The sequence below is a fragment of the Propithecus coquereli genome, unplaced genomic scaffold (genome assembly GCF_000956105.1).
Source record: "Propithecus coquereli isolate 6110/MARCELLA unplaced genomic scaffold, Pcoq_1.0 Scaffold228, whole genome shotgun sequence".
Lineage (NCBI taxonomy): Eukaryota > Metazoa > Chordata > Mammalia > Primates > Indriidae > Propithecus > Propithecus coquereli.
The window spans coordinates 587931-613392 of NW_012147819.1; the positions used below are offsets into that span (position 1 = coordinate 587931).

General features: G+C 36.7%; 1 protein-coding gene across 3 annotated transcripts in view; it reads right to left on the reverse strand.

Annotated features, from left to right (window-relative positions):
* Window positions 1-23554, reverse strand: part of FBXW7 (F-box and WD repeat domain containing 7, E3 ubiquitin protein ligase) — a 187019-nt gene extending 163465 nt beyond the window's left edge. For 2 of the 3 annotated variants that reach the window (XM_012645258.1, XM_012645262.1), the window contains exons 1-2: window positions 23424-23554; window positions 23238-23326 (exon numbers count right to left, since the gene is read on the reverse strand). The gene's annotated coding sequence lies outside the window, so the exon portion shown is untranslated. The remainder of the gene's footprint in view (window positions 1-23237; window positions 23327-23423) is intronic. The other variant, XM_012645263.1, reaches the window with a different exon arrangement.
* Window positions 23555-25462: the final 1908 nt, after the last annotated feature.

Here is a 25462-nt window from a genome sequence, read left to right on the forward strand (position 1 = left end):
AAAAAAAAAAGAATAGACAAAAAAAAGGAATGGATACTTTCTAAAATAAGAAAGATGACATATTCATGCAGAATCAGGAAGAGGTATAGAAGCTAGCACTACCACAAAAATAGTAAAGTAAAAAGAAACTAGAAAAAGGTATGCCACAAATTTTACCATGAATGACAATTATAATTAGCTATGGCAGAGCAAAATTAAAAGCTGTTTCTTGTGTTAAAGGGTTTTAAAAGTAATAAACAATATTGAGCCATTTTCAACAAATACATAGTGAATTTATAAGAAGTTTCTGCTCTACAGTCAAAAGAAAAGCAATAAAAGTAGACACCTGGTATCAAAATTAAATGTCCAAAGACATTTTTAAATGATTTTTAACAGATCTGGACTTATAACTCCGGTCGGCTATAAAATGGCTTGAATTCTTGCACCAAAAGAAAGAAAATCAAATTTAGATGAAGAGATGGTAAAGAAATTATTTCAATTATAGAAATGTTGTTAGAAAATTATGAGGAAATCTAAAATAGATACTTTATAAAAAGGGTTAGATATTAAGCCGTTAGATATTAATTAAGGTTAAGATATTAATTAAGGGTTAGATACTAATTAAGCCATCAAACCACCCATCAAATGGAAAGATTTTTCTCATACAAAAAATCAACAAATTCAAAATTTTAAAAACCACTACTTTCTTTTAGCTTTAGATGAGCCTTGTGATACAAGAGATACTGTGAAATTAAAACTTCAGGTACATTTTGTTGGAAAGAATTTCCAGATTTAAGGAAATTTGTCAATATGTAGCTTTAAAAAAATCAAAATAGTGGCACAGATATTTTTTAATCCTTTACCTCTGTCAAAGAATTTCAGCTAGATATTAAAAAATTAGTTTCTATCACAACAGACAGCTCCAGCTATGTTAGGAATTTTAAAAGCAGAAACTGTTGTTTCTCTTATTGCTTTATTCCACTGCATGATACACATAGAAAATATTTGTGCTCAGCTTTCTGAAGCAGACTATGAAAAGCGCCATGGATAGAGTTATTAAAATCATTCAGTATGTATATGCCAATGATATGAATCCTTGCCAGTTCATGGGAACATTGAAAAAATAGAAGACAATACACTTAAAGATCTTGTGTAAGAACACACTGTTCACTGGCTGAGTAGTGGAATAATTTCACAAAGATTTACTCTAATGATAACTCTGATTCAAGAAAGAAATGCTTTTCAATATTAGGTAATAAAAGACAAAAATTGTAGTATTCTTTATTTTCTCACTTATATTTCACTACATATGAACAAGCTTAACTTGAAGCATCAAAGAAAGGAAAAGTTTATTTATGACCTGGTTACACTAGTATGGGAATTTATGTTGAGATTTAAAGTTTTCATAACACAAATCAATAATAAAGATTTTATACATTTTTCTAACATGAATCAATATACATAAATTTTCATTATAATTGACAGTGTTTCACAAAGTAGCTGCAAAAATGACAAGAAATAGTGAAAGAACAGTTTATTGAAGTTGATACATTTAAACCTACTTTTCAACTTTTACAATATCATTTTGAATTTGATGTTAGTAATTACTGAGTTGACACAAGACTTAGTGAATTTGCTTAACCTGAGAAGCTCAGTTATGAAACTGATATGCTTTTGCTTCAAAGTTTAATGAATTCTACTAAAAACATGAACTACTTTTATCAATTTGGATGCAAATATTAAAGGAAAATGATGTTTTGGTACTCAATTCAGATACCAAAGAACTTCAGTGTTTTTGAAATAACTTATATATATGAATCTAATTTTTCGACCATAAATTTTATGACAGCTAAAAGAAAATCAAATATATCTGATGAAAATTTAGTAGCCAAATTGAGATGTAAAATATCTACTAGATTTCAAAGACTTAGCATAAAAATGGAATATAAAACATCAATTTTTTAATATAGTATATGTTAAAATGGTAATAGCTTGGATATATCAGGTTAAATATATTAAAATTAGACTGGGTACAGAGGCTCACACCTGTAATCCAACACTTTGGAAGGCTGAGGTGGGAGGATCACTTGAGGAGTTTGAGACCAGACTGGGCAACATAGTGAGACCTCATCTCTATAAAAAATTTTAAAATTAGCCAGGCATGGGACTGTACACCTATAGTCCCAACTACTTAGGAGGCCGAGGCAAGCAGATCATTTGAGCCCAGGAGTTTGAGGCTGCAGTGAGCCATGACAATTAAAATGCAACATGTGAGTGAGCCAGTATTGCAAATATGGGCCAGAGACAGGACATTCATGAGACAACTGGTGAACTCTGAATAAAACCTATAGATTAGATAACAGTATTACATCAATGTTAATTTCCTGGTTTTGATCATTGTTCTCTCATTGTGAAAGATGTTAACATTTGGGGAACCTGAATAAGGGGCATGTGGGAATTTACCCTTTGTATGATTTTTTTGGGGGGGGCCATCTTTTTCATAAATCTAGGGAAAAAAAGTAAAATCTCCAATTAAATAAAACAAAGCTGGTAAGTCAGAATAGTCTTATTTTTATATAATATCAAATTATTAACATATCTACTTCTGTTGACCCAGACTTTCAAGACAACAATAAACAAAATGACATGTTTTAGAGTAGATATTGAGGTTAATTGACAAATTATCATGGCTTCCTACTTAGAAATGAAAGGATAAAGAGAAGTCAATAAAAGTCACAAATATCTAATATAATTCCTGCCAACATTTTTACATTTGTAGTTCTCAACTGGGAGCAGTATTACTCTCTTAATGAGTGTTGAAATTACTTTTTGAATCAGTTAATTATACACAATTGTGACACAATGACATCACAATGAGGGAGGGGGACCAGGAAAGCTAGGACTATCAATCAATGGGTTGTATCACTGACACATATTCCCTACAGGATAATAAAGAATGTGATAGTGGTCAACAATGGATAGTCCACTTGTTACTCTATAAAATAGCCTAAGAGGCCCAGATCTGCAGAACCTTCTGCTCAGGAAGGTTAAAGGGCTTGTTTTAATTCACACACTTATTTAGGCAATTGAGCTGTGATTTAGACTGAGATCTCTTGTGTTCCTTAAAGTATGAGGGGGAAAATAATGGCAAAGCAGACGTTTCTAAATATAGCCATTAAGAAACATTCTCAACATTTATGAATGAGTAGCATATACACAAAGATGTTTACTGCAGCATTTAGTATACTTACAAAAAACTGAAACAACCTAAATGTCTAGTAGTTAAATTATAACGTATCTCACCATTTTGGTAGAAGGGTTAGAGTAAAAAATGAGTTTAATGGCTCTAATTTATAAAAAGAACATAGCTTTATTGCTGAATTCCACTCACAACACTAAGAACTTTCATCTCTAAAGGATTCACCTTTCAAGCAAAGTTGTGTGAGTATATCTGTAGTACTAAACTCCTGAAAGTATAACTGCTGATTCAAGATGTACATGTACTTCAGAACTTACTGAGTTCAGTCTATTTAACAAAAAGCTAACCTTACAAAGTCCTTCTAAATTATCTTTTAATTTTTAAGTTATTTCTTATGTAAAGAGTAAAGCAAGAAATGGGGTTTTTTTCTCCCCAAATGGTTAGAAAGTTTTCTAACATAAATTGCCAAATCATCCATTTTTTCCCCCACCAATCTGAAATGCTGCCTTTGCAATATATGATATATATTACATACCCACGTGTATTCAGAATGTCTTTCTAGCTCATTCAAATCTATCCCAGAGTGTTTTATTTATTGTCACTTCTCGATACTTTTTAATATCAGAAATGGGTCTTTTCAAAACTGAGAAGCAACTGAGAGGCTTCAGAATACAAAACTCCTTAAAGTACTGATCCCAAAAATAAAGTCTGGGATTCTATTATTTGTCTCCAAAAGGAAGTTGACATGACTTCTCTCCCCCTTTACTCATCAAATGCAGTATGAATATAACAGGAAAGACAGGATCTTATTTAAAATCAGGAACACCTGGGTTATTAACATCATGACCCCACTACAACCACCATGAGCAATTACTTGAAATTTCTGCTCCTCCATTTTTTCAACTATAAACAAAAATTTTCTTTTAACAAATACAGTTTCTCTTTTCCCATTTGTATTTCCCTATCTCTTTTTCTATGCTTAAAAGTATAGGTAATCAAATTTCAGTGGATATATATTGTGACCCAGCAATTTCATTTCTGGGAAATTATCATACAGAAATATTGGCAAACATATGAAATGATGTATATACAAACTTATTCACAGCAATACTATCTGTGATAATAGGACAGAAAACAACCTAAATGCCCACCATCAGGGACTAGTTTCAAAACCAATGGCACATTCATCCCAACGGAATAAATAATACTACTGTGGAAAAATGAGAAAGTTCTCAATATACTAATATTAAAAGATCTCTAAGATATACTGTGAAATAAAAAAGTATGTATACTATGCTCTGTTTTCTATAAAATGTAAGAGAATACCACTATATATTTGTATTTGTTTCTATGTATATATATGTGTGTGTAAGACAATCTGGAAATACTTTTTCAGGTATATGTAAAAATATTTCGTTTTTACTATTTCAGACATGAAAAGGAGAAAAAGACTGACTCCATCTAGATTAAAAAAAAAAAAAATTGAAGTCTCAGAAAAAACAAACTACTAACAACATTAACCAGAAACTGAATGATTTGAATGAGTTTTCATATATCAAAAGTTGATTCAAAAATATGTTTTTTTCCACATTATATGAAAATGGGTATTTCTCTGTTTAACATTATGGACAGATGCTGGAAAAAAATCTTTATTTACTATAATGTTTCTTCTTTATTCTACTTCATTTTTTTATAGGACAGAGTCTCACTCTGTTATCCAAGCTGGGGTGCAGTGGCACAATCATAGCTTACTGCAGCCTTGAACTCTTGGGCTCAAGCAATCCTCCTATCAGCCTCCCAAGTATTTGAGACTACAGGCACACACCACCATGCCCAGCCAATTTTTTTATTTTTTATCTTTTAAAGACAGCATCTTGCTACATTGCCCAGGCTGGTCTCAAACTCCTGGCCTCAAGCAATCCTCCCACCTCAGCCTCCCCAGTCACATGAGCCACCACACTCAGCTTTCTCTGTTCTATTATTTGCCTTTCTCAAATTCGTCATACTGTATATATTCCTTGGTTTGCCAATGTAGAACTTCATTTTTAAAAATTTAGATCAATTAACAAATTTATCTATATTGTCTATATAATTTATAATTCATATGGAGCACATATTTTAGAGACAGTAAAGAACAACACAATGGAAAATAAGAATGGAAAGTACCTTGAGATTATACTTTGTAAGATTTTGAATACAAACTAAGTATTTTTCTATTATGTTTTACAGACAATAGGAAGCCATTAAGCTTTGACAAGAATGGAGGGTGATATTAAGAAAGTTACATTCTTGGAGGATGAATGTGATCTCAAAAAGTGGAAACAATCCAAAAGTCCATCAACTGATGAATGGATAAACAAAATGTAGTGCTTGCCTACAATGGAATACTATTCAGTCCTGAAAAAGAATGAAGTACTCAGACATTCTACAACATGGAAGAACCTTGAAAACATTATGCTACATTGCAGAAGCCAAATACAAAAGGCCATATATTGTATGATTCCATTTATATGAAATGTTCAAAACAGGCAAATTCACAGAAATAGAGAGTAGATTAGTGATCGCCAGGGGACTGAGCAAAAAGGAAGAATGGGAAGTGACTCCTAATGGGCATTGAGTTTCTTTCTGGAGTGATGAAAATGTTATGGAATTAACAGTGATGATTGCACAACTTGGTGAATATACTGGAAACTCCTGAATTGTATACTTCAAAAGAGTGAATTTTCTGGTGTGCAAATTAGATCTCAATAACAAAAAAAAAGGTAGAGGATATGTAAAAGATTGCAGACAGGAAAAATAGAAAGCAACATTAGTTTAACAACAAGTACATAAAAGCTATCAAGGCTTCTATCATTAACCCCAATCCCAGGAACACTATTCAGATTATAGTGCTCCAGAATGCTCCACTCACAGAGACCCTGTTGAGGATATAGCCTGGGGAAAAGAATGCATAAATTTAGGCAAAGAGGCAAATGGATTGTCAATAATACTTAACAAAGTCTGAAATGGGAGGAGGAAGGAATTTAGCCAAAAAAAGTAATCTTTTTTTCTCTTTGATTTAAAATAGAACATTCATAAGGAGGAAACTCAACCAAAGTTTACCATTGGTTATCTCTGCATTGAAGAAATGAGGACAATTTGTAGTCATTTACCCAGATTTTTCCAATTGTGACGATGACATTACTTGTGTAATGATAATGTATGAAAATGTATTTACTTTTATAAAAATAAAAAACTTTGTATTTCAACCACAGAAACCATTCTGAAACACTAAAGCCATAACCTATGAGAGAGTCAAACAGTTGTTAAAGCCAATTTCTTGTGGAGTCCACATGCTATTGTCTTTAATAGAAAAAAAAGACAGTTTCATAATCTGCATCTATACTGTCCACTACAGAAGCCACTAACGAATGAGCATGTGAAATGTGACTAAGTCCAAACGAAGATGTTCTGTGAGTATAAAATGTAAACTGATTTCGAAGAGTTAGTATCAAATTAAGAATTTAAAATATGTCAATAAATTTCATAGCTTTTATATTGATTACATGTTGAAATGATAATATTTTGGATATATTATGTTAAATAAAATATATTATTAAAATTATTGTCACTATTTCCTTTTTGTTTTCTTAATATAGCTACTAGGAAATTTAAATTTAGATAACTGGCTTGCATTCTGTTGGATAATGCTGTTTCAGATGGCAGCTAACTGGGCTTTAGGGAAGCTTCACTTGAGTCCTTCCTCGGTTCCCTTTTTCCTATGCTCCAGGAAGCAAGACTTTTCCCAGAGTGTTTCCTGCACTGGAAAATGCTGCACACATCAAGAAGCATGAAACAAGAAATAAATATAACAAATTACTAGAAGGGAACTCTTTTATGTTTCCTAAAATTCACATTACAGTATGAATTCTTAACAAGAAAAACTGAAATAAGTACATTTTGAAATTCTATAGGGAGTATGCTAATCTTATGCAACAGGTGAAAAGCCTCAGTAACACTATGAAATTTTTTAGGAGCTTAGAATTTCTAGGTAAAAATTACCTGTTTATGGCCCTACAACAATAGTAAAGAGAAATGTGGATGAGGAAGCTATGTAAGCATGTATAGTTTAAGAGAACCAACTCTGGGTATACTGAAGGGAACTATCTAGGCAAAGTAAAGGTCAAGAACATCCAGGAATTATGCTTAGAAAGCTTCAAGGAGAATCATTTCACTCCCACATTGAAGGGATAAGCCTAATTAAAGAAACTAATATTTCTCCAAAAATGAAGAAGTCTAAGGAAAACACAAAAATTAAGAATACCCTGTCTCCATCTCCTCTTTTTTCTCTCACTAGTTTAAAATACTAGAAAACACAAACTAATCTATAGTAACAAAAAAGCAGATCAGTAACTGACTGGGGCAGAAGGTGCAAGGAGAGACTTACAGTGGAAGGGGCTTGAGGAATCTTTTGAGAGTGATGGAAATGTCTTGATATCAGTGACAGTTTCGTGGGTATACACAATTGTCAAAATTCATCGAATCACACTCTTTAAATGGATGCAGTTCACTGCATATAAATTATATCTCAATAAAGTTGATTAAAAATAAATAGGGAACAAAAAAAATAGTGCTTCGCAATTGCCATTTGCCTGACGGCAGTCACAAGTAGCTACCATTCCCTATGCATATGCTAATTTGAACATGGGAGTTTATATCACCCTAACTTTTACCAAATTCTATTCATTTCTGGTACACACTCCTCAAGTTTACTTCTCAATGTGTAATGTCCTTTAAAAGACTACACTACGATTCAGCATTGAAACAAAAAATTATGTTTGCAAAAAAGCACAAAAACACAACAATGGGAAATAAATCTGATATTTGTGAAACAAATATTTGTAGTTGGAAGAATGACAGTTTTTTTTTTCTTGAAAGGCAATATTCAAGCAATAATACATTGTATCATATTTTAATTCAACATTTTTCTTCCTTAGACATACACAAAATAACTCAAAAACTTAAGGGGGGCCCTTCTAAAGGAGCTCAAAATCGTCCCTGGCTGACCATCAACAAGAAAATAGGGACATGAGACAATCACAAGGAATTGAATTCTGTCAACAACCAGTAAGTATGAAAGAGAACCCAGAGCCTCAGAAGAAATTGCAGCCCCAGCTGACACCTTGATTTCAGCCAGGTGAGAACCTGAGGAAGGACCTTCCTAAACTATACCCAGATTCCTGACCAACAGAAACTGAGATAAACTGCTAAATTTGTGGTAATTTGCTATGCAGCAATGGAAAACTAATACTGTATAGATGACTATTTAGATTTGAGGAAATACAGGTTATATTACTTCTCTTAAAGGCTGCTAATCTTTATCATCAAACAATTTCTAATAATTCACATCATTGTAAGTGATATAATTCAATTTCAAAAGTCACCAAGATAGAGTAATACCATTCTCAAAACTTCACAGGTTAATAAAATTTATAACATCTAAGAATTTATTTATTCCACCAACTGGGCACACAAATAATACTGTAAGTTTAGCATAATTGTTTCTGCCTTTCTAAACCAATGACATACAAAAAAAAAAACACCACCCACAAACTTCGGCCCTTATCCATTTCTAAGAAAATGTAAGTGAAGTTGGATGGGTAGTGAAAAAAGCTAATTTTGAGATCTAGCATGGCCATATAATTTGGGACAATCATCTAGTTTCTGAGGACCTCAGTGAACTTGGCTATGAAAAAAAAGGAAAAACAGAAATCTGAATAAAGTCTAGAATCTAATTAATAATAAAAATAAAAGGAACAATAATGCATGTTTTGCCAACCTTATAGAGTTATAACTAAATGCCACTGAAAACAGTCAGCACTTTCATAGCTCTTATTGTTTGCCAGGCACTGTTCTATAAATAATATGTAAGAAATAAATTTACAGATGATATAGATATTAATAGTACAGGATAGTGATTAAGGTCCCAGGCTCTAGACCCAGACTGCCTGCATACAACCCCAGCTTCACTATTAACTAAATAAATGTGGGACCTTGATCATGTTTAACTTCCCTGTGCCAAATTTTCAACTATAAAATAGGGACATTAACACCACTTAACTCATAGGGATACTGTGAGGATTGAATGAGTTAATACATATAAAGGACACAGAACAGTGTCTGCCACCAATTTAAGCACTCAAATGTTGACATCAATATTATTTCTATAATCATGCCATATTAACATTCACTTCTCAGAAAGACAATCTATGGTAGATGATGTCAGAGGATACTAATGAGCCTAAGACTCAGAATCCTAAAATCTAGAAGTGCTTATCTGATTACCTCCACTCCAACCCCTAAATTCTTATTTACCAGAATTTAGCTCCATTTAGGCATTTTTAATCTTTAACAGAACATTATTCAGCACTCTATACTTAGTGTTTGCACAAAACTTTTGATAAAAGTTTACAAAAGCATAGAATTAAAATTTCTGAAAATGTCAAATTAAAATGTATATAACTATAGTTACAAATACAGCATTTAAAATTATAACGAAGAGAAAAGAGAAGATCTTTTACAAAACATTTTTAAAGCCCAATATCTAGGGTTAGCTCTTTTCAAACGTAACAAAATTATGAAAACTATTTTAAATCTCCTAATGAAAACTTAAAAATAATAACATACAGATGTCAAAACTACGTCCTCACAGTATTTATTAAATGTAAAACATCGACAAACTAACTCAGTAGGAAATAATTCTAAAAAGTATGGGAAAGAAGAAAAAAGGATTGTTTTTAAATTACAAACACCAAGTCAGCAAACAAAAATAGTTTAAGAAATTACATAAGGGAAATACTCCACAGACACTCACCAACTTAAATAATTTATACCCAAAAGACTAACAAGTGTTGATTCTCAAATTTTCTGCTAATGCTTTGCAAGGATGCCAAACCATAGGTTTTCAAATCCTAAATAATATACTTCTGAGGCTTATTCCCTACCCAAGAATAATCTCCTTCAAAAGATTTAACTCTCACTACAAAATGCATTTTACACACAGAAAAAAATTATTTCTAAAAATCACTTTGCTCCCTGATCAGACAGATTTTGCTAGATAAATTTCTTCTACTGTTAATGATGTATCTGAGATACCTGCCCTTTTGGTGCTACCAAGAGTAAGATTAAAAAATGCAAGTTAGTGCAAATCAATTCAAATTACAGGCTCAAATTCCACAATTATTTTGTATAAGGACATAAACCTGGAAATCGCTTCTTCATGAGTCTATTAAACTGCCTTGTGACAAGATGAAATCCTATCATTTTTTCCCCTCCTGTATCAGTGCAACTTTCCATTTTCAATACAAAACTTCCATTGAAACTTAAGAGACAGCATGCATAGTGATTAAAAGCATAGACCATGGAGTAAGGTGGATCCAGATTTGAATCCCAGATCTGTGAGTTCAAATTCCTAGCTACGTATTCTTAGCAAATTCTCTGACTCTGTTTCCTCTACCATAAGCAGTGTTATTTATGAGAACCTGTTTCTTAGGGACTGCTGTGAGGAATAAATACCAGGTATAAAAATCCTTAGCGCAGTGCTTAACACACAGTAAATATTCAATAAATGGTAATGATCATGAGCATGAATTATCAAATCTACATTACTATATTCTGTATTCGCATCCCTCTCTCTTCTTGCTAATTCTTTATAAATAACTGGGGGCAGCTCTGAGGTAAAACATCACTCTGAGGTAAAGTATCAATCATCATCAAAAGAAAGAGAAACCTGCAGGCAAATTTTTCACCTTCAATTGCCCTCTTTCTTTCCTATGCTTTAATAGCCTCAGTCATTACCCACAGTGGATAGTACATACTCACTTTATTTGGACCCAAATGTACAGAGAAGACCAGGGGACTTATTTAACACTTTTACTTAATGGGTTCTCCATGATGTAAGAATGATACTACATATTCATCTTTCCAACAAACACAACACCAGAATGGGCCCACGGGTGAAAAAGAAATCAGCCAGAAGCACTGTTCAGGAAGTATCCATTGGATCAAAAGCCTCATTACTAAGTCAAGGAAAGTAAGGTCAACTTAAAGCATCAGATATTCCAAAATATCTAGGCTGTTTTATTTCTGGGATATGCTTTCTAGAAATGCAGGAGAAAAAAAGTTCCCATGAAAACTCTATCCACCATTGGGATTTGCTTCTAATTTATTCTAATTTTAATTCAGTCAATATTTGCTGAACACCTATAGGCAGGGCAGGGCACAACACTCAGCATTTGGAAACAATGGTGACAAGACAATGTCTCTTCCCTACCCTCCCCCAAACTTATTTAAAAGGCTTTTCAGTTTTTTGTTTTTTTCTCTTCCATTCGTTAACATACCATATGCCCACCATGTGGCTGGAATGTTAGGCACTTGGGAGGAATAGGTATTAACTGAAAAGATGAGTAAGACAAGACCCTTGCCTTCGAAGACAGGACAGACCAATAAAAGAGAGAAGGTACAAACAGAGATGTTAAGTGCTATAAGAGCCACAAAGATATTGTGGGTAACCAGGGGAAAAAATAACTTACTGTACCTACATTAATCAGGACACACTTCCTAGAGGAGACTGATACTTAAGTAGGGTCTTAAGAGAGAAATGTTTCCTAGATTAAAGGAAAAGAGTATTCCAGGCAGAGAAAACAGCAAGATACAAAGACAAATATATATGAAAGAATGTACATGTACACACATACGTACATTAAAGTACAGACATGCTGTATATACATTGACACATAGCCAGTGTTTGGATACAAAGGAAATCATCTGAACCACAAAATACAGAAAATGATACGACTGTTTTCCCAATTATCCCAAAGATAGTACACAACTAATACTATAAATAGGAGAAAAGTCAGTACATTCTAATTCCAGCCTTAAGGCATTAGGGCTTAATTCTCTTCCAGAAATAAGGGGATAGTGAAAGGAGGTTTGAAAGAAGAGGCTGGATCTGGACTAGAAGGGCTCCCAGCAAAGAACAGTCAATTCAGGCGGAAAGGTAGAGAAAGGACAGAAGCAAGGAAATAGTTAAGAGACTCCTGAAATGGACAGGGAATGGCAAGGGTTCAATTTTAAACAGGGGGACACAGGGGGCAGATAGATAGAAAAACCAGTTCCTAAATTAAAGAACACTCAACTTGGTGTGTAATAAAACATAAGGGAAGAGAAAGACAGCCAAGATTTCCCCCAACAGACCACTCCATTGACCTTGATTCCTGCTTTTTCTTTAGGTACATTTGACTTTATGAATATACATTACGGCACTCATATCTCATAAGCCCTCTATCCCCGATATACTTTTATATGAATAGTTTGCCATTTTAAAAAATTAAATTAGTAAAATCCATCTGAAACACTTTCTTAGTTTTTGAAAAAGTATAAGCACTTTAAGATTACTTTTGGAGTAACTGCCCTATAACCTTAAAAAATTATGAAATCTGTTAAGTTTTCTGTATGTCTGTCTATAAAAATGAATGTTAAATGAGGCCTATCTATGTCTGTGACTTATCTTTATCCATAATCAGCATTTATACAGAACCTAATCAGCAAAGTACATTACACAAAGAAAATATCCAAACGAGAAACAGGTAACTTAATTACAGAGCAGGGTTTCCCAACCATGGCACTACTGGCATTTTGGACCAGGTAATTCTTTGTTGTGGGTGTTGTCCCATACACTGTTTATACCTGACCTCTACCCACTAGACACCGGTAGCACTCTTCCTCCTCTACCCTCCCCCAAGTATGACCATCAGAAACATCTCCAAATACTGCCAAATGTCCTCTGGGAACTCTGTTACAGATTATTTGTTATCTGCCAGGCACTGTTCTATACTTCTCATTTATGTCATTAATCCTAATAACACAGTGTCCATGAGATAGGTAGGTATTATTTTCCCCATCTTACAGATAAAGAAAGGGGAGTTAAACAACTTGCCAAAGGTCACACAACCACCAGTAAGTGTGATAATCCTGTATTTGAACCCATACAATGGTGGCTCTAGTTCCTGTTCCTAATCACTGTTAGGCCATCTCTCACTAATGCCTCAGCATTTATTATGATACTTGAAAAGTAATATTTTGAATCAGTTATAAAAACTAAAACTATCCCCATAAGCGAAGTTAAATTAAAAAGCTCCCCAACTCAATTCCGAATAAATTAACAAGCATTGTTTAAGCATTGACTATATGCATAGCACCAACTTTAGAAACTAGACTGGTTCAAAGAAAAGGAAATTTATTAAGGATCTGGCTGCAGGACCTTTTTCACACATTATCTCTTTGAAATCTCACAACATCCCTGGGAGGTAGATAGTATCTTTTTTTCAAGAGAGGAACTCAAGCTCAGAATAGAAAGGTGGTTCCTGAACTAAAAAGGTACACAATTTAATTAAAGAAACAAGAAAAATATACATTTTTAAAAGAAAATAAGTTAAATATGTCAGTTAATAAATAAAAGGTGGGAAATACAAGTAATAGAAGGAAAAGCATACAGTTAGATTAGTCAGGAAATACTTCTTAAAAGAGGCTTCTAGTATCCCCTCTCTTAAGAAAATGACATAAATGAGCAAAAGGTGAGAAGCTGGGGAGGAACAACATCTCTGTGAACAGCACGCAACAGAAGTTTTGGGGACCGAAAGGGAAGTTTTGAGACACCTAATTTAAGTAGTAAGTCAAGGAAATGATGAAGACTGTAAGCTGCCTTAAAATTAAAAATCAAGCTACAGCTGGAGACAATGAAGCCAGTCTACGCTTTTATGGTGCTTCTACCTCCACTCTCAAGCACAGCAATAGGAACAAACGAAAGACATTTAAAGGTTAAGACTGGTAGAGTTGGTTAATGAAAACTTAGACATACAAAATCCAACAACCAAATTTCATAAGATAAGTGATGGATCATCTATTTTGCTTTATTTTGTCTCCCCCAACCAGAAAGTAGTTTCAAGAGAAAGGTATTTTTGTGTTTTATTTACTTAGATCAATGCCTGGCATAGTAGGTGTTCTGTAAATATCTGCTGCTGAATAAAGGCATTATTCAAAATAATGACACATTCAGGCACAAAGATCACAAATGCCTCAGCAGTCAAAAAACCAGCAACCTCACAGAAATAATAATAAATTAATACTATAATATTTCTTTGTTATTACCACAGCAGCTAACATTTACTGAGTGCTAACCGAGCCAGACACTGTGCTAAAGGCTTACATGCATTATCTCACTGGAGCCTCTTAACTACCCTATGAGTGAGGCAGGTACTATTATTACCGTCTTAGTTTTACAGAAACACACATAGAATAAATAACTTGCCTAAGATCGCAACGCAACAGAGCTAGAACCTGGATCTATCAACTCCAAAGCTTGCCTCTCAGCTACTATGTCACATATAGAATTACAAAGCTAGGAACATATGGCCAAAAAGGAAAAAAGACAACAAAACAGAAGCTCCACTATAAATCAAAAATCCTTTGGCAGTCCCCTTCTCCTAGCAAGTACAGTGGAAATTTTCCCACTCTAAAATACGCTGGTTATCCCACAGTGATTAAAACTGCAAAGGTTTAAAGAATCCAGATGTTGAAAAGCTATGAACAAAACCCAATCATCTAATCATCATTTCAAAGGGTGGTAGATAACAAGTGGTAACACCCCAGGTCCACAACCCAAAGAAGTAACAGGGTGTGACTTCTGACTAAGACTAACCTCAAAACTTCCGGAGCCATTCTCCCTGGTATCTGCCTCTTCTACCCTCCCCTCCATTGCTATGTGTGTCTCTCCCTCTTCTATATATCCCGGCTATCTTTTCCTGTTGCATGGCTTTTATTTTTTAAAAAAATTCAAATTTTGTTTCCTGCTCTAAATTCCTAAATCTAGTAAGTTAAAATTTTAATATTTCTCTAATAAAAAAATTCTGCTTGTGTAATATGCAATAGAAAAAGGTTCCCCGCTAATATATTAGCACTCGAAATTTTCTATTATTAAATTCACACAGCAGTCAATTAAGAGACCACCAATCATGCAAAAGAAAATTGACAACCCAAATATTTATCTATATAACCTTCTGGTATTACATACATAATAAATAAGCAAGAAGAAATCAAACAAACTAGAGAGAATATGCTCTTCTCTCCATCTATCCAGTAACCTATTATATATAATTATAAAGTCCATTTTGAAGAACTCTGAAACGTAAAGATTCCTAGAAGCATAAGTCCAATTGTTACCAATGAAGAAAAATATTTAAAATACTGAAATTTTTTAAACTAGAATATTCATTAAAGTAACCACCAAACCAGAGATCCACTAGCAGATAAATCAATCTAATTTCTGCATTTACAACAAAATCTAAAGCAAACACTGATTAAGCCAAGTTTGAATAAAAAGTATTCCTAAAAATTGACCTTGTATTTAATAAAAAATGAGCACAAAAAGGGATTACTAAAAAAAAAGAAATCACATACTACTCATTTTAAGAAAAGGAGAAAACCAAAATTAAGTAGTTAAAATAGAATCACCTAAATAAAAGTCTTTCAATCTTAATTTAAGACATAAATGATAAAGACAAAATTTCTGTTCAACTTCTTAATGATTTTTCTTAAAACTTATTTGCAAGGGTTAAAGAGATGGCGGTTAAAAGAGCTGGTAACTGAATAACATCTTGATATTTCTAAATGGACAATTTAAATCATGGTCATTATCAGAGATAATTACTAATTATTCAAAAAAGACTCATGGTTCATGCACTAGTGAGATCTTTGGAAATGAATTCAAATTCCAGTTATGTTCAAATCAGTCTTTCTTTTTTATATATAATAAGCACAGCAGTTCTGCCATTTCTCTAGTTTTTAAGACTTAATAAAATGTTAACGAATCATACACTAGTTTTAGATGCTTCTGAAAACAACACAGATTTAACTTAGTATTATTTGTCAAACTCAAGTGTTGAATTTAAATGTTGGGCACTGTAAGGCCTGACTTTAACCTTGTATCTACATCACACTTTAAAGAATGTTTAACTTAATAAATTAACACTAACGGGTCATACACTATATGCCAGGCATGTTTTATACTATCTCATGTAATCCTACCAGTAACGACCTTATGAAGGCCATGCTTCCTTCCAACAGATGATGAAACTGGTATTAATAGCTTGTCCAAGGCCACACAGCTAAGAACTGTACTGCCCACATAACTGAGTCTTCTGCCTCCATAGTGTGAATGTACTTTATTAGGTAAATGAGAAGTGAACTGGCAGCCTGTTGCTGGCTACAGGTATGCATGTTTTCAACCATTAAGTAATTATAAATCACTATTTTTAGTGAAGCATCTCCTTCTCAGACCTAGAGAATGTCATAAAAAGGTATATTATCCTTCCACTGCCCTAAAAAACATACAATCCTAAAAGGCTGATAAAAATACATACATTCTTCCAAAAACAAACCAGCAATTTGCCTTCAGACTTCACATTTGGCATTGATATCATATGGGTTCATTCAAGATGCTGTGGGATGAAAAAGCCAGAAGAAAACATAGTATCATATCGAATGGTGATCCTTTCAGAGAAAAGGCTAAGTGATATTAAAAATATTTTGCACATTTAGTATTTCCTAAATTCTAGAGCAGTCATGTAGAAATAAGCATCTAGCACAATACACTAGGTACATGTACATGCACACATACACACACATAGAGAGAAAATGTGCTACCTCCTTCCCAAAGCCAAATTTCCAGTAGCTATCTTTTAACTGGAAAGAAAAGGCAGAGTCAACACAGCACAGCAACAAAAACTGCACAATTTTGACTGATCCACTAGCTGTCCCTTAGGTCTGATAGGGGAAAGAGCAAAAAATAAGATACTCAAGCACTAAAGTCTCTTGTGCATTTTTGTTCATTTTTCTTTTTCAACTACCTGTATGGCAGGATAATGCAACACAAATATTGGCTCTCATATTTTCTTGTTACTAGCTTACTGTTTTAGAGAAGTCAAGTATTATTCAAAAATTTAAAGGAACATTTTAGAAAAATTTTGTTAGACATTAGTTTATCATTCCAATATCCAGGTGAAGTGCTCAGTGAAAACTGCAGATGACCCCTCAAATATCTGAAGGTGTAACAGAAATTTTAAATGTACATGCATGTAAAAATATAATTATTAGAAAATATATAACCCATAGTGTTCAGGAAAGGTCATACACATTGAGAAAATACACTCCATTTAAACATACTATGAAAGGCATCAAGAGAAAGTACCAATGAGGTATCATCAGAAAGAAGCAAAAATCTAAAAGTAAATTAAGGCGTAACACAGAATTGTTTCATACTTAATGGGAAAAAAGTCTCAAAACAGAACAATTTAACAGCAAGAGTTCATGTTTTGAAAGCAACTTTATGTATCTGTTTGTAATGACAATACAGCAACACTAACAAAACTAGTACAGCTTTTCCCCCCCATGGTCTGCTGAAAGTGTCGCCAAAATAGAATATTTCTATTTGGTGTATTTGCAGATACAAGATGAACATCTTGTGTCTTTTAAATTGCCATCCATCCTTAGGCTTGAGACAATGATAAAATTACTTGAAAAACAAAACTTAAAAGGAAGATTTTTGAAAGAACAAGGAAACAATTCTCACCAAATGAATAGGAATGCAACTTTATAGTGATCTTCTAAAAGGTATACTAAAATTGTCAGATTATATGCTATTTTTTAAAGGGAAGAAGAGAAATTGAAGTACCAATTACATATGTAGAAATACTATATAAAGTAAAAGCAGGTTTGAAACTAACTAAAAAGTGATCACTATTGCAAGAGTAATCTCCACTCCTGCCATAAAGAGGGGAATCCTAAGATAAATAAGATTTATGAAACTAAGGTAAATATACATCATCCCACATAGGTTATCTGTTGACATAGGAAACAAATATTTTAATCTTAGCTGTAGTATAAAATTGCACAAAGGGAATTATCCTTTCTATACAACACATTTGAGATAGATTTACCCTTAAGAATATAGCAAAGCTTTTTTTTAAGGCTAGTCAAGTGAAGTAGTGACTATACAGCAAAGCCTTTTAAAGTACACATTTAAATGATTTAAGTGATTTGTTTAGATATAAAAGACTTGAAATTAACAAAAAAAAAATTATGGAGCCAATAATCCACACTGAATTCATCACCCCAAGAGATTAAGACTTTAAGAGGTAGTCAAGTATCAAGTCAAGAGGTAGAAGTATCAAACCTTAATGTTTTTACAATTTGACTAATATTATTCAAACCAACTATAAACACTTCTAATTTTACATACAAAGTAAATGCTTCAGAATTTATTTTCAGAACCTTTCAAAAGTATACCCAAAAGCTTCTTCACAGATACTTTTGACCATGATACAAAGCCAGTATATCACTATATGCCAATTGTGGTTATCTGTGAACAAGAAATGCAAGTAGTCCCTACTTTCTAGCTGCATCCCTTTAGAGATGTGTCATCACCCCTCTTCCTCAATCCATAGTTTTCATCACATGTAGGCAAAAGTTTTTTGAACAGTAGACTCTGTGCTTTATGCAAAATTATTTTAAGGCAGCCCAGAGGAAAGCATGTCATCTAGAAAACAGAGACTGCCTAAAACTGCCAGTCCTGGCTTTGTAGTATAATGAAGCTGACACTCTATGTTCGTGGATCTGGCAGTTGTCTAAATCTAGGGGTCTGTAAATTACAGCCTACGGGCCAAATCCAACCTACCTCTTGTTTCTACATATGAGATTTTATTGGAGCACAGTAACACTCACTCGCTTCAGTAATGTCTATGGCTGCTTTCACACTACAAGAGCAGAATTGAAAGTTGCAACAGAGACTTTGTGGCCCACAAAACCTAAAATATTTAAGTGGCCCTTTACCAAAAAAGCTTGCCAACTCTTTCTCTACACAATGAGATCTCAGAGGCACCACAAGACTTCTCTAAGAACTATCTCCAAAGGAGAAATGAAATGGGCTGCTGCTAACCTAGGCACGGACTCTGGGGTCATCTGGTGCTAAAACACACACACACAAACATACGCTACTAAGATTCTCTAATCATCCCTTATCAATCCCAAAATTGCCAAGGCAAAGCACATGAAATTATTCCCTGCTACTACAGAGTCCAATCTGTTCCACTGTCTTTACTAGTAAACCATGTTAACCATAAAAGTTTGCCTTTTAAATTCATCTAAACATGGCTTCACCTGCATTAAAAATCCTGTGGAAAGTGAAAAGTGAAGAGAGAAGGTCCCCATTTGGCGTATGTTCCAATCACTATACTCTTACCCTAGAATCACCTTAGATCTATCTCCCCATCTAAATTATCTCTTCCTCAGAGGGTTCTGCCATCTGAATAATCACTCAAGTCTAAGAAGCTACTGGAAAAGCACTAAAATAAGTGTGAATACATATTCCCTTCCTCACAATCCTTAATCCTGGTTAAAGTCAACACTTAATGCAAGCCACAAAGATGTCTCAATTTTAAGTGTCAAGTTGTTTTTGTTTTTTAATAAAAAGGTTAAAAGGAAAAAAAGCATTTTCAGCACTGCCGTGCCAACACAGGGATATCCCCTCCATTGTATGGGACACAAAGACACACACCAACTGTGAGCAAGGGAAGCAGCCTTCTCTGTCAGCTATTTTTAGCCCCAGTTCGTCATATTAAGACCAAACTTAGGATAATAATATTGCAGAGCAAACTTTAAAAACAGGAATTTGGGGAAACAAATTTGTCCTTTTATTTATAAGTTCCTTAACAATGAAATTCTGTATATTTTTCTGAACTTAATTTTCGAGGGATCTATATACTCTATAAAGAACTTATAGCTCTTTCAAAAATATAGAATCATACCCCAGGACTAAACCGGTGGCCATGTTTAAAGGCTGCTCCTCCCTTTCCAACTTCAATTCTTAACCACTTTTAAAACATCTAGTTTAAGGAGTGTCTCATTCATTCTCTGTTTTTACTGTCTCTTTGCTTACTTTAACATAGACTTTTTTTCCTCCCAACTAAAAATACGAATTTTTCAGCTCTTCAATCTCCATCAGCACTCTGGGAAATCTAAATATTTTGAAAATGACTCTAAACTTTACATTTTTAGCATATTACTTGTTAAACTACTTTGCTGTCTTGAAATTGCATCAGTATTCAACCTTTACCCTAAAATTTAATGTCCAAAACAAAGTCTATGGCCCTGTTTCCAAATTCTTCTTTATAAGAAACCACTAGCACCATACTAAAATATTGGAAGCATCTTCTTTTTTCATTCCTTATGTATAGCCCCTTGATGACCATGCTGTAAAAACATGAAAAACAAAAATCCTAATCCAAGCATAAAGCCTTTTGGCCTACAATGTAATTTCTCCACAGTTGTCTGAAACTACCCTCTCAGGAAGACTGTTCTCAATTGCTTCTTTGGGCTGTAACCATGTATCTACACAATCACAAACTGACCCTAGGCTGGGCACGGTGGCTCACACCTGTAATCCTAGCACTCTGGGAGGCTGAGGCGGGTGGATCAGGAGTTCAAGACCAGCCTGAGCAAGAGCAAGATCCCATCTCTACTAAAAATAGAAAGAAATTAGCTGGACAACTAAAAATATAGAAAAAACTAGCCGGGCATGGTGGTGCACGCCTGTAGTCCCAGCTACTCGGGAGGCTGAGGCAGTAGGATGGCTTGAGCCCAGGAGTTTGAGGTTGCTGTGAGCTAGGCTGACGCTACAGCACTCTAGCCCGGGCAACAGAGTGAGACTCTCTGTCTCAAAAAAAAAACAAACAAACAAAAAACAAACTGACCCTAACCCTAATCAATAACCTCCCTCTGTATCCCGTCAAACTAACTTGCTAATTTTATCTGCCCCCTCATACCCTAAAATTCCAAAAGTCTTAAATATTCTGTCTCCACTTGCTCTTTTCTTCCTAAAAGAGATCCTCCCAGATTTGGATCTGACACTCCAATTAGTTCTACATGGATAGACCAAAAGCAACATTTCCCTAGTAAAAAAATTCACAAATAACATTCAGATCTATAAGGTACCAAACACGGTATCTGGCACATAGTGGTCTTAGGTAAATATTGGTCCATTTCTCCTTTCCTACAGTTTTGTGCAATTTGTGTTTGACTGTCTCCACCAACCGTAAGTAAAAGCATCTCAAAGCAGGGACCCCAAATACTTTGTCATTCCTACCCAAACATGCAATAAAACATTACCATAATTTTTAACCAATCTATAGTTGTAGCAAAAAAAGTCCTAAAGTTAGTAAGCAATTTTGGTAAAGTACAATCTATAAACTATAGTTTGTTGGTCTGTCCTCCTCTCCTTGCCAAAATACAACCTCTGCATGACTCGATTTCTCTTCATCGTACCTTCATGAGAAATAGAATACATGACTTACTCAAGGTCGCAAAATAACAGATCCAGAGACTTTTTTTCTGATTCTAACATTACTGCAATTATTCAATATTTTCATGTCAGTACATATTTAAAATGGATAGAATTTAAGGTTCCTTACGAAAGCATAACAAGTCACCCAAAGAAAAACAAAACAGTGGACAAAACAGTGGAAGAAGTTCCAGAGGAGGATAAAGTGATCAAAGAAATAGAAAAAATTATTTTCAGACAGATAATAAATTGAGTTGGGGAAGATGATGGTAGAGAGGAATAATCAAAATCTATAAAAATCAGGAAAAGATGAACTTGAGAACCATTTCTCAAAACACCAACTCTGGATATGACTTGAAACTTCAAGGACACAGGTATGGAATATTTAAAATGAATTGTTATGTAATACAAAGGCTAATAAACTTGCAGAACCCATTACTTTAAAAGAGAAAAAGTATAGGATCAAAACACTGTTAAGTTTGAGAAAGTTTTAAATAACAAAATCCTGAATGGAGAACTTAGGATAGATAGATAACCCCAGGCTTACATTTATTTCCACAAAGTATCTCTCAGTAGTGGCTTCTGGAGAGAGAGCACGAGCCCACACAGTTGTCTAGATGGACCATAATTCTCAGTATAGTACTGTCTATGCCTTCTTACATAAAAGTCCACTCTATGTTTTACTCTTAAGGTCTGTATAAACATTTGAAATGCTAATTACTTTCATGCACCTCTAATTTGGCACCCTGAGAAGACAGATCTAAAATACAAGTCAAAGTTTTTATAGACTTTGACTTTAAAATAATGGAAGGAAAAAGTCATTCTTGAAAGAATTTAAGTATCAAAAGTTTCTCCTAAATGAATTCAAAAAAGCAAAGCCTCATACCACTCTCCCCAATAAAAAAGTGCTGTCATTTAAGATAAATGTTACTCGGAAAAAAAAAAAATGGGTGAAGGAAAAAGATGTGACAACTTTTACAAAGTGGTTAATGTAATAAATGCTCTTCCCCAAATAAGTTGTGATTCATAAGAACTCAGAATTTCCTGAGTAACTGAAATCTGTTACAGTGTCCTCCTGACACGCAGGAATTGGACCCAGGAAACCAAGAAGGTAGAAATCTCCTGTACCAATAACTACTGGAATGTAAATCTCTCAAGGAAGACTACAAAAAAAATAAAGGAATTGTACCTTCAGAGGTTCACAGGCTAAGTGGTTCTCACTTGAGAACTCCTATCAGAGTACGCCAGACACAAAAACTACAGTGCTGCATCACACCTGGTGTGCCAGGAAAAGGTATATTACAGAGATGTCCTATGTGTGCACATATGCTCTGGCTTCCTCAATTTCCCTTTGCCAATTACTGGCCAGAAAGGTGCAAGAAGAATCCATTCTGGAGAATGAAAGAACTCCTCTAAGAAAAACCTGTATATTTGCATTACTCCTACGAAGAACTAAAAGGTTACAAAATACAGGACTACCTAATACCTTCTCCCCTCTGGGAGGAACAGAGGTATACCCTCTCATCTATGGACTCCCAGCACTCCTGGAAAACATCAGTATAACTCTGGGAGGAAGCACCGGCATCCTCCCACCTTCTACCTCTCATTCCCTTTCCCCGGGCCACTCACACTTTAGAGAAGAGCCGTGGCGCTGAAAAAAGTGGGTTGGTTCCTTTCCTCCTTCGGACTGAGGTGGCAGCTGCGGAAGGCTCCGGCGCCTATCTGAGGAAGAAGCGGTGCTAGCGTAGCTAAATCAGGCGGCCACCCGGGTCTCTTCCGCGCTGCCAGGGGACAGGAGGTTGCAGACCCGCTTACCTCCTCTTTTCTTCTTCCTGGGTCTTTTCAGGCTGTGGCTTCTGCCGGTCCAGGGTCACTTATCCCCGGACAGTCACGTTTGGGAGGCTCCGGATTTTGTTTTTATAAAGTTTCCTCTGGGCGGAGGCTGCGGCCGGCCCCCCGTTCCCCCCCGGCCCCGCCGCCCTCGGGGCTGGGGCGGGGGAGGGGGCTCTAAGAACTCCCAGAGTCCAGCAGAGGAGTCGGGGGGCCGGCGACTGGCCAAGGGAGAAGACCCCCCGAGGGGGTTAAGGGGAGGGGGAAGGTACGGAAAGGACGGCGGTGCCGGCCCTGCTCTCCCCGCCGCCCCAGCCGCCGCTTCACATTGGGGTCCCCGCCCCCCCGGCCGGGGGGTGGTTGTTGAGCTTGGTTGGGGCCCCGGCTCATACAATCCGGGGCGAGATGCTACGGCCCCGGACGGGTGGCCGACGCGGCGGCGAGGCGGGGGACCCGGCCGGCTCCGCTCGGCGCCGCCCCCGCTCCCGGCTCCCGCATGTGTCGCTACAGCTGGGACCCCCCTACCTACACCTTGGGGGTCCCTCGCCCCACGCCCTGGGACGAGGCAGAAGCTCCGGCCCCTCCTCAGCGTTCTCTCACCGCGGAGCAGCTATCCAGTCCCTGCCCGCGGTAGCCGCCTCCCTGCCCCCCAGCCGCCGGCTTCGGCTCGGGCTCCGGCTCCGGCGTGTGCAGCCGCCGCTGCCGGCCGGGAAGGTGAGGGGGGGAGAGGAGCGCGGCCGCGGCTCCCGCTGGCCCAGGTTAGGGCGAAGGTCTCGGTGGCGCCTAGTGCAGGGGGGCTGGGTCTCTAGGATGCTCCTTCGATCTCACTCTCTCGCCGGCGGTGGCGGTGGCGGTAGCGCCCGGAGCTCAGCTCACTGTCTCCCTCGCTCTGTGCGGGGCTCTCGCCTCACTCCAGAGAGAGGGGCGGGAGGAGAGCGGCGCCTACCGATGACGCAAGTCACCTAGCAACCACTCTTCTCCCCCCTCCCTTTTCTTTCCGCTCTGAGTCTTCCTCCGCTGGCCTTTTTTTCCCCTTTCCAATCACCCCGCCCTGGGCGACTCTGGCGCGCTCTGATGACGCTCCAAGGGAAGAGGAAGTCGGGGATCGGCGAGCGGGTGGGTGCGCCTCGGGCCGCGGGACTCGCAGCCGCCGCCGCCGCTGCCGCCTCTACGGCCGCGTCAGACTGAAGAGAGGAAGGGGAGGAGCTGAGTTGAGCCTAAGCTGCCGCCTGATCTTACCCCTGACCCGAGGGCGGCGGGGAGCGCTTGCTCTGTAGCGGTTTCCTTCAGGGCAGGTGGGGACTGCTCCTTTGGGATCTAGGAGGAGACCCAGGCCGCGCGTCCAGGCTCCGACGCCCGCCACCCGAAGGTGAGGCATTTGGCCCCAAAAAGTCCCGCGAAAAGCCGAACTGATCAAGGAGTTGTCCCACAGCCTGATCTCCTGCACCTGCTCCAGGGAGCGAACGCCCCACCCTTCCTGTGGCGTGGGGTGAGACCCAGCACTGGATAACGTGTGGTCTGGCCGAGCAAATGGTTGATGAATGAATGAATGAATGCCTCTCTCAGGTGGCACTCGTGGAGCTCAGAGGCGATGATGGAAGTGCAAGCGCTTTGTAAACTGCAGTGTATTGTGAAAATGAGCGTTGTTATACATCCCTCCCCTTCCCCCGCCCATGAAAGGAAACGGGTGCGGCTTGAGTACGGAGTCACAACCTGAGTCTTTAAGGAAAAAGGAGACGAAATGCCGGGGCGGGGGAAGGGAGCCATCCTCGGGCAGACTGTTAGGGCGGGGTGAGGGATGATTGGAAGGGAGCCATCCTCCGGGAGATTGTCTGGAAGGATTTTTGACTGCTTTTGAAGGGGAGAATTTAGTAGTGCCTTATTTGGGGGAATCATTCTTACTTATGGATTGGAACTTTGGAGAGCTAGTCTTGGTGGTTCATCATTGTCCATTACCGTCATCAAGAAATTTTGGCCTGTGTTTCAGGTCTGACTCAAAGACTGTTTCCTTTCTGAAATAAATA